This window comes from Polypterus senegalus, chromosome 4 (genome assembly GCF_016835505.1).
Source record: "Polypterus senegalus isolate Bchr_013 chromosome 4, ASM1683550v1, whole genome shotgun sequence".
NCBI lineage: Eukaryota > Metazoa > Chordata > Cladistia > Polypteriformes > Polypteridae > Polypterus > Polypterus senegalus.
In genome coordinates, this window is record NC_053157.1 from 21,904,173 (window position 1) to 21,915,595 (window position 11,423).

Below are 11,423 nucleotides of genomic sequence, written 5' to 3' on the forward strand. Positions count from 1 at the left end.
TTAATGTTTCTAATTAATCAAACGATTAGGCCTTCTGAAGTCCTTGGTAGCATGACTAGAATAAAAACCTGCTACTTGCAGATGTTGCGCTCCTCAAGGCCTACATCAGAGGTGCCCTGTCTTTAATCTACAGGTGAAAGTCACCCATGCCCAGCTTGTGTCATAGTGTAGTACTACAGAAATGACTAAGTGTAGTTGGGCAGATTGCTAACTGTGTTATTCAAGGCCCACTCCTGTTAACTCCACTGAACTCTGATATATCAAGGGGTAACCTTTGGATGGCTGCTGAACCTGCAGATCCATGCCCAGCCACTAATTGCATAGAGCTTACAAGTTCTCCTTAGGTCTGGACAGATTTTGAATTTATCTGTCATCTCAAGACATCCAAATTAGTTTAAATGCTTTATATAATCCTACAAGCCTATTTGGACTACCAGAAGTTTTGACCAAATCGATATGTTTTTTTTCAAATTGTCTTACTGTAACACTGACAAGATTTACATGGACAGATCTTCCAATAGTCAGTGCTGCTACTTTCCACATGGAGTTTGCACGTTCTGCCTGTGTTCTAATTGTTTTTTTTCTGTAATGTCATTTAGAACTGGTTCCAGATTAAAAAGGTCCACATTGTTCGGCTTGCTTTGTTAGAAAAAGTGGATTCACAAAAGGCATAATAATCAATAAATATACATTTCTTGTGTCGTAATTTATTTTCATAGATACATGTTTTAGGTATGTTACATAAACATCAGTAAATTGTTTAACTCCCTCTTTACATTTTACTCATTAAATAAGTTTCTCATGCATTGCAGACATAGCAGGGACCCATTCTGAAAGGAATAGCAGTCATTTAAATAAACACAAAAAAAAGATGATTTTTAAAGTCAATTCACTTTGTCCCAATGACACTGCTGTTCTCAGCATGCCTTGCAGATGCCCGTTCAGGTAGCATCGCCCAGGGATGCTTCCCCCAAGTGTGTCAAGGTAGCATGTCGACCTCTTGTCCTTCCAACACACTAGCCTCCCGACTGGGTATTGTTCCTTGGTCCTACCCTGCCAGGACGCCAGCATACCCACTTCTGTACTAGCATGTCCTGCCTGTCTTCTGGCCAAGGCAGAATGATCCTTGCCTTTCATCTCGTGCCTCCAAAAGGCTGGCCTCCCATCTAGGTAAGAAAAACTTGACCCATATAAGTCGGCATGCCCGCCCTTATGCACCACCCATCACACCTGTAATGGACTAATTTGTACTGAAAATGTACAGATGAACATATTTATATCATATCTTTAATCTGATACGTATGCTATCGCAAAACGCCTTATGAAGTAAAGGAAGAGAATAAAGAAAAAGTATAGAAACCTACCTGATAAAGGCATTAAGAAAATTACATCTAAATAACTTAAGATGAAAGCATTAAAATGACTGAGCCAGAAATATTAAGAGCTAGGGATAAAGGAGGACATTTTTAAATATAGTAATACAATTGTATGTTTAGTAAGGGTTTAAATGTTGAGCTAGATGAAGCCTCCCAAAAAACAGATCCATGTTTAAGATATCACAAGCTCTATGTTAGGACCTAGATAAGAATTATACAGAAAATCTAAACAAGGGATTTCTATATATTAATATTAATATAATTAATAAACCATTTGAGTATTGAGCAGCAGCATCACTAGGGTTGATGTCACGCCAAGACTGGATCGAGAACACCCACAGTCCCAGAGAGTTGATCATACTTTAAACAATGCAGCACCCGGACACCCAATCATTTCATTGAGCAGAACCCTCTTTGGTGATTTTACATCGCTAATACTCATTCACTCAAGGGGGTCCACCCTGGTGATCTTAGTCCTCAGGCAATCGATCGTTTCAATGAGCACTCCACCTGGGTGATTTCAGCCCAAAAAGTTTATACACAGTCATTTGGGTGACTGTCACCCAGTGCAGTCCAAACCCCAGGTACCAAAGTGTGAACCAACTGGCATGGAGCCCAGTGAAATGACTCTCCTGTTGTGAACTCATTTAGTACATTTCTTACAATGTAATTGATATCATTTAACTAATGGAGCTGTTCATTCGTTACAACAAAAAGAACCTAAATTAACAGGGTTTTGACTTTTCACTACTTGGTACTTTAACATTATTTAAGGGCTACTGGAGATACTGTATATAGCCATGCTTGATAACTGCTTTTATTTAGAATTTTATTCAAAATATCCTTTATGGTGATTTATACAAGTCCAACAGAACTACAAACTAAAGATCTTATTAATGCATTTTCAAGCAGATTTATTTTTCATTGCTATTTCTGATAAAGATTTATGGAGAATGCTTAATGAGTTGATTTTTATCCAAGAAGGAAATACTCAGTAGATTTGTTTTAATATCTTTCTGGAGATGTACTATGCCCTATAATAACATTACAGAACTCTAAAGAACATTTTCATAGCTTTGGCTTATTAATATTTAATTTGCATATTTACATGCAGTTTTTTTTTGGTGTAAAGGGATTAAATTGAAATCTTCCCCAATTTATTAAGAGTTAGGTAGGACACGGATGAAATTATGAAGAAATGTATATATAATAAGAAGAAGTCCTTTCATTTAAGTATCACATAACATAATAATAAAGAAGTCTGAAGTTGAACCAGTCTGTTGTTTCTTCTCAAGAATGTTTTAGGAGGACTGTGAGAACCCACGTGCTTCACAAAAGCCATTTTATGCATGCTTGCTTCTGGTTTGGCGTTAATATATAAGAGATTATATGCACTAAACTATCCAACCATCCATCTCGCTTTTTCTTTAATTGGTAATGGGAGAGCTGGGACTGTGCCAAAAGACAGGACTCAACCCTGTATCCCAGTGCACACTGAAATACACATCCAGATACACCCATGCAATTGTGGTGGCTCCACACAGACCTGGACTTAACTCCATGTCACTAGAGCTACATGGAAGCGGTGCCCTCTTTGTAGTCCAAATGTACTGGGTCTCATAAAAAATAAGGTAAAAGAGCATATTCTTTCACCATCATCATCATCGTCATTTTACATTTTCTGTTGAGGATAGCAGTCTTAATATTGTGAACTGACTAATCTACATTATCTCCACCAACTACTTCACTAGAAAGGGTCCAGAGAAGAGCAACTAGGCTCATTCCAGGGCTACAGGGGATGAATTATGAAGAAAGATTAGAAGAGCTGAGCTTTTACAGTTTAAGCAAAAGAAGATCAAGAGGTGACACGATTGTTTAAAATTATGAATGGAATTAGTCCAGTGGATCAAGACTGTGACTTTAAAATGAGTTCACCAGGAACATGGGGACACAGTTGGAAACTTGTTAAGGGTAAATTTTACACAAACATTAAGTAGTTTTTCTTTACATAGAGAACCATAGACACTTGGAATAAGTGACCAAGTAGCGTGGTAGGCAGTAGGACTTTCAGAACTCGACTTGATGTTTCTTTAGAAGAATTAAGTGCACAGGACTAGCAAGCTTTGTTGAGCTGAATGGCCTGTTCTCATCTAGATTGTTCTAATGTTCTAACCACAAGATTAAGTGCCGCCTGGACATCAACACGTATATTAAATGTTTTGCTGATCTCCACCTGCTTTCAGAAGTAGAAGATGGTTCAGGTTGTATGGTGTGGATTGCCACACTCTATTTGCCTTTGTTTATGACACTAATAATACTTAAAAAATAATACTTATTTAGCCTGCATTTGTACTTGTATGTTTTGCTCAATTCCACCACCAGATCTTTTCTCAGCTAGTTCAAGGATTGGTGAAGAAGAAAGAACATTCTTGATAGAGAACCTACAATGACAGTTATACCTGGGTGAAATCTTAAGGTAGTGGACCATAATCCTGGGTGTAAGTGAATGTGAACTGTGCACTGTATATATTACTGAACGTTGGCAAGTGTAAGCAAATAGGAGTAGTGCCAAAGATATAACATTGAACTGTGAGCTTACAGGAAAGCAATCTGTGCACTTCATCAAAGGAGTTTATATTTAAGGAGAGGTGTCTCCAAAAGAATTTTCCATGATAAAATATAAAGTTAAAATTTAAAATGACAAACTTAAAATCATCCCATTCATCCATCCAACCACTGATCGTTTCATCCATTTTCAAACCCAGTTAATCTGATTCACTGTCGTAAGCACCAACACAAGGTACAAGTCAGGAGTCAGCCCCGTAAAAGACACCAAGCAATTGCAAAGCAGGGAAACGTTTCATTAAAATACAAAATATCGTGCAATTCAACTCATAAAGCATGATACACATAAGAAATACTTATTTAAATATGTGTCTTTCCTGAAAAACAGCCTCCATTTAAATGGTGTATAAGTGTGGGTTTAGTGGTACTTAAGCCACTTCAGACTGAAGTTTTTTATATAATTTTCAATGTCTATTTTTAGATTAGAAAAAATGGTTAAAGAAAAGGGGAAAAAATGAGTTCATTAGTTGTAATGAGAATACGGATCTCAGCAGCTCATCAAGCTGTTTTTTTCCAAGAACAGTTGATTCACTCCTCAGTGATGCACAATTCAATCAGATCTTCGTTGTGAGATTCAGATTCATTCATTGGCCAGGCCTTCACTGTAACTGGATTGCAAAGCAAGGGAGATTAATACTGTGGGCAAAAAAACTCTTCTCAGACATAAAACAAAAAATAAAAAATTAAAGATTTGAGATGTGCAACATGTTTAAATATTGATTTATTTTAAAGATTCTAAGTTGATTTTTTTTTTTGTTTGATTGTGAGAACCATGAGTGCATATTAGTTGGTATTATGACTAGGACAGATCAGCAAAATGAGCCTTGTGATGCACCATTCCTTCAACTCTTGCACAGCCCTTATCCCTGAGCAGCTTGTAGTCCTTGAACCGCGATAAACCACTGAGAGGTTATCAGTCAAAAATAAAATTATGGTGCAAAAACAGCTGTTGTTTATTCACAAGTGCTAAAGTCAAAGATCAACAAGTACTGTCATAAAAAGAAGAAAAAAAAATGAGAACGAAAACAATTCCTTTATCTTCTTATATTCAATGATGTTGATCAAAAACTACATCTAAAACTAATCAAACAGCTAGCTCACCTAAACAGTCCCACCACTTTTCTCTAGGTCCTCTGTTTCTCAGACACTGCACTTTCTTCTTTCTTATTCAATCTTCAGGAATTCAAGATTGCGCGACTAAAGACGAGTGACAAAAGACGACCTCTAGCGTTTGCAGTGTCGTTTTATAAGGCCGCGGCGCCTATCATGTTTCTTCCATCTAGACAGCACTTTCTGCGTGCTCACCCCAGCAGGAACTCTATGCATTAATGGATTCAAATTCAGACTTACGTGTGTGACTGCAGGCATTTGAGCTTCAATGCTCCTCTTTCATTAAGTACCCCTAAATTAAATTCCTTAATTGTGGCTTTCCGAGAATCCAGCATTCTGCCTTTCTTGTCGCCTGTCTTTATTCGGGCAAACTAATCTGCCACCTTTAATCCACATTGGCAGATTAGCACTAGGCTGGTGGCTTCTCCTGCTCAGAGCCATGTATGGGCCTGTAGTCCTCCAGGACCCTTGTGTACCTTTGATGCACATAGCCATGCAGCTGCATAGCCTTTTCTTTCAGGAGCTCTACTCCACATTCCCTTCATATCCCCAAGGAGAGTACACCATTAGTATTTGATAAAAAGAAAAATAAGGCTATAAATAGTTGTGTATCATAAACAAATGAATCCTATGTGCAGTGCTTTTCTTACAGCCACCATTTATTTTGTAACTCACTTGTCCAATTCACACTTGCCTATCACAGCAGTATTGACAGTGAGGAGTGAACCAAAAATGGACTGGCCATCGGGGCTGCTAGAACAATTTCTGGAGAGCCTGTTTGTCTCCATGTTGTCAGGTCACAAACTGTGAGATCGAACGATGTAACAAGAGAGGTGTGAGTAGACCACCCAGCATGCTCTGTGCACACCTCCAATCACATGATCCTCCTAACTCTCAGTTTGTTCCCCACCTTCCTCATTTAACATCCTAAGCGAAGTAAAAAACATACGAGAGTAAAGACAGAGAATATTTTTTCAAAAATAGGGAAGGCCTGAAAACCAGGAGAAAAATAATTCAAATCACTCCAACGATAGGCAGCAATTTACAAGGCAATTAGCAATTTATGACCAAGGGACAGCGGGATCAGAATGTAGAAGTGTTGTGCAGTTTGTTTATTATGACTAATTACCTAGCCAAGTTAGTTCATTAATACTCAGATACTCAAATTAGATTTTTTAATGACTTATTAAACAGCAAACACAATTGTGATTGGGTGAGTTGAAGGTTTTGGAACATACTATTAATATCTGATAATGATCAGCTGCTCCCTTCAATTTTTCTGGGTTTTCCTTGGACTTTAAATAACAATGTCGGTAAAGCTACAAAAAACAAGTCAAACATGAAAAAAAATAGAATTCTAAATGGGGAAAAGAAACCTCTAACTGGAGTTGTGGATGGGATTTTCCTGTGGTCTGAAACAAAATGCTCAAGTAAATCAGCACTTAAACTTCCCTAATTTCCCTAATACCCTCCTATGGTGCCCTGTGCGGTGGTACTGTTGCACAGTTTTAGAGTGCAGGCATCTGGAGCCATAACTGAACAACAAGGGGATGGGGGAATAGAGACACAGACAATGATGACAATACCGAAACAACAGAATTCTAGTTTATTGCAGATGTGACTATTTACAATAATGCCTTGGAAATATATACAGACCAATGCAAGAAAATTAGCAAAAACAAGAAAAATAAATGCAGATGATATATATATATAATAATTGTGGTGACTCCAAAGTAAAAGGCAACTAGATAAAAATCCAGCAAAAATAAACAAAATCTCTTTCGTCCTCCTTCTTCTTCTTCAGACAGTCTGAACATAGGACGGACAGAAACTTAATCAAAAACAAAAAGTGAAAAATTATCAGGCACATAGTCAATGATGAAAAATGAGCATCCACAAAAACAGATTACTTCCATCCAGAAAGCAGATACAATTTATAAGTATGTTGTCCTCACTAATATATAGAAACCTTTAAACGCTCTTCTCTCTGCTCTACCTGCACAGCATAAAGAAGTGTTTACAGGCTGAAAGATTGGCCAAAAGACAAACTTTGGTGTTCTGGACTTCAGTTTTATACCGCTAGCACAATTTGTCTCCATCCATTATCCAACCCACTATATCCTAACTACAGGGTAACGGGGGTCTGCTTGAGCCAATCCCAGCCAACACAGGGCACAAGGCAGGAAAGAAATCCCAGGCAGGGCACCAGACCACCACAGGCTGCACACACACAAAGCACAATTTAGAATCGCCAATCCACATGTCTTTGGACTGTGGGAGGAAACCCACGCAGACATGGGGAGAACATGCAAACTCCATGCAGGGAGGACCCGGGAAGCGAACCCAGGTTTCCTAACTGCGATGCAGCAGCGCTACCCACTGTGCCACCGTGTTGCCCAGCACATTTGCCTATCCAATCATTATGTACATCTTCCTGGAATCCCAACTGAAAAGAATGCTGAGTCACATATCCTCCTTTGATCTGGTGCAGCATCACTGCTATATAAACTCACGTATAAGTCAGGTCTTGAATCCCAAAAAAAATCGATCATAAAATCAGACCCGACTTATATGCCCGTTCAAAAATACGACACTTTATTTATTTTTTTTACATCTTCCTGCTTCCTTCAATCTCGCACCAGTTTCTCAGACAGCAGCAGCGTAGTTAACAATTTCTTTCGCCACTTTTAATTTAAAACCAGCTTCATATTTTCTTCTGATCGAATGCTACATCATAGGGATGCTCTTACGATAAAGGTGTATGCGGGTGTGAGATACAAAAAACAGAAAACAGTGCAAATGTCACTTTGGAATAGTTTGGGTAATACCGTGTGGTCACGTAGGCACAACACATAGAAAAAAAAGGCAATGTGCTCCGTGGTTACTCTCTCAGGCGGGCATTAGCATATCATAATCTCTTGGACCAACAGCGTGCGTTTTCCACATTCGAGTTATACAAGCGACATTATAAAATACCGGAAATTATACGGTAGAATCAAGCCCCGACTTATCAGTGGGAGAAGTTAAACACGAGTATATACGGTAATTCAAATCTTCCTTTCTTTGCGTTTGAGTATGCGTTTGCAACCACATCACACCGGTTGCTCGTTCGTCCCCTCCAGGTAAATTGCGCGGTCAATTGTTAACTCCTTTTTTTTCTCTGTGCACATTCCCTCTTTGCCAGCTGGCTCTTACTCGTGGCACTCTGCTGTAGCCTTCCTGCAGCGGCTTCAATCACACATTTTGCCATCGGGCCGCTTCCATTTGAAAACACGCCTGGACATAAAACAGCGGCATCAGACACCCGCAGTGCTGGTTCAATCCGGGAGAAGGCCGAAAAGCCCTGAGAAGCCCTAGAACTTGTAATCTTTCAAAGTAAGGGGACAACTCGGAAGGGGGGCAGTAAACGCCAGTTTAATATTGCCCCACCACCGTGTTCTCATTTGCTAGGGCTCTAAAATCCATGATATGATAATAGTAATAATAATACATTTTATTTATATAGCACCTTTCCCATGCTCAAGGCACTTCACAGAGTCTCAGAAAGAAACAGCAGGGTATATGTAAGGCAGGATACAAATGTTTCCTAAATATAAAGATAGTTATAATAATCGCTACTTTAAAAGAGTCTGCGGACTTGGCTTATCATACCTCCGTCACAAAATAGCCGGCCAATAACCATTTCATAGCAATAGATACCATTGAGAGAGCCAAGCAATGGAAAGGACATTGGAACCACAGTCCTGTTCTGACTAGAATGGGCACCTGTCCTTCAAGCACATATGCACATTCATACTTAAATAATGTCAATGTAGAATTTGAAATTATAATAAATTAATAAGCATTGGGCTAACAATGGAAACAGCAAGTTACAAGGGCTGGAGGCAGAAGGCAAAAGCCAGGCTTAAACCAGCAAAGTGTCAAAACCGAACACCAAATCATAATTAATAGTCAAAAACCAAAAGCACTACTCATAGACACAAACTTTCAAGCATGTACACTTTTTCTTTCCTTCAAGCCTGCAAATGTTAAACCCCTTAACCTTTGACAAAATGCTTGGCATGACCCTGATCTCCACTGTGTAGCAACTCCTTAGCAGCATTTACACAAAATAGTAACAAACAAGAATTCCAAGATAATGTTGCAAGAAAATGTGAAATAATTTTAACTGCCTTAAAACTAATAACAGTAAGAAAAAAATTTATTCTGTGACATAAAATCACCCAATAAAAAGAAAAACAGATTTAAAATCAATATTATCAAAAAAATTGTAAATCATAGCAATTAGGACCATCTACTTTGGACAACACAGTCAGAGTCAGCGGTGGGATTTTTGACTCTTCTGCCTGGTAGCTTAAAGACTCAGTTACTCTTCAAGAAAAACAAGTAAGGAAAGAGAGACTGGGAGATTATCTTTACTTATCTGAACACATTGGTGTCAGGAACTATTCACCTTAAATCTAATTAAGTTCCAAATCGGATTACAACCTGTCACTGGCTATATTTGGAGTCAGCTCTTCACAGGATCACTCTGGTCCTTTGTGAAATCTGTTTCTGAGTCACCAAAAGTAGGCCAACAATGGTGAGCATACTGTATTTTCAAAGATGTGCAGAGGAGAGATGCTGAGTATATTGGGAGAAGGATGTTAATGGTAGAGCTACCAGGCAAGAAGAAAAGAGGAAGGCCTAAGAGAAGGTTTATGGATGTGGTGAGACAGGACATGTACAGTAGGTGATGGGTGTGACAGAACAAGATGCAGAGGACAGAAAGATATGGAAGAAGATGATCCGCTGTGGCAACCCCTAACGGTAGCAGCTGAAAGAAGAAGAAGACTGTATTTTCAAAGATCTTTTAGGTACCTATTTCACTTAATTACTCCCGTTCTTTTATGTAGCAGATGCCTAGGCAATTTACAAATAAACGGGCATAAATTCCATTTAATCATTAAGAAATATAAAGTGAACAAGTAGTGCGTTTACGTGCACTACTACTCCAAGCCGGGATAAGGCGAGTAACCCAGTTAAGGCAGAATCCTGGTTACTTAAGAGTCCATGGGCAAGCATGTTTCTGGTGTATCTCCTTTCCCAGACACTCCAATGTTATTAAACTGCACAGAAAATGACTTAAACATCAGCAGCCATGAATCCAAAAACAACCTTAAAGCCATTCATAATTTTCTTGTGGTTTATAAATATATTTAGTCCTTCATGTTCAGTGAAGTAAATAATATCCTTCCTCTTTTTACGTCCTCAACCCGAGCCACTGATGATTCATGAAATGAGCAGTGGCCATCGCATCATTTGATGACACTTTTTCAACATATTTATAGTAAATAGCTGGATTAAAACTTGTGACAGATGGCCGGGGCCCATGTCTGGCCGGGACGCCCCTTCACCACATCTGCAAGGGTGGTAAGTCCAGTATCTCCCCCTGGACGCTAGATGGCAGCCTCCCTGGGTTGCAGCGGTGCCTCTGACTCCCCCAGGGCTTCTGTGCAACTCTGTGGGGTTCCGCAGGTGCCACCAAGGGGTGCTGCAGCAGGCCCCTTTTGGACACTGGTTTCACCTTACCCGGAAGTGCAGCCGGATGTCGCCAATTAAATACCTGGAGCACTTCAAGGTACCCAATAAAAAGGAAGCCGGCAACCATCACTCAGCAGCCAAAGTCAGGTGGAAGGAGAACAAAGCTTGCTGAGGAGGAGTGGTAGTGGAAGAGAGAAGAAGGTGCTTGATGTACTGTACTGTGCTTGGGACTGTGTTGTGGCTGGAAGGATTACGAGGAAGACATACCCTCCATCTGAAGAAAAATTAACAGTTTATTTTTACCCGTGTGAATCTGTGTCAGGTCGGGTGCAATATAGCGCCTTTTCTTACAAACTTATTAAAATGTTTCCATTGCCGGGTTGCACTCAGTGTCCTCCTTTTCTAGCTTGACTGTGCAACTCGGCCCTGCAAAGCAACAAAGTACCTTGGCATTTGCTTCTTGCCTTACACCTAGTGCTGCTTGGATAATAATGAAGCAGATATTTTTACTTTACTAAAATAAGTATTGAATTAGGTTCTGTTAACTTTAAATGTAATCAGACAATGTAAAGAACGTTTCTTTTAATTCGTTATCCCCCAACACTACTCCCAAGATTGTGCACTGTATATTCAGCTTGTCAACATAATTAAGCAAATTCTGAAATACTGAGACAGATTATTTCAAACTGGAGAAGGAATAATGCAATTGCCTGAGTATTTGCCTCAGGAAATGTATTTTGTGGACGCTTCTGCCTGTGGTTGCTAAAAGCGTGTGCGAAGAAAAGAAGG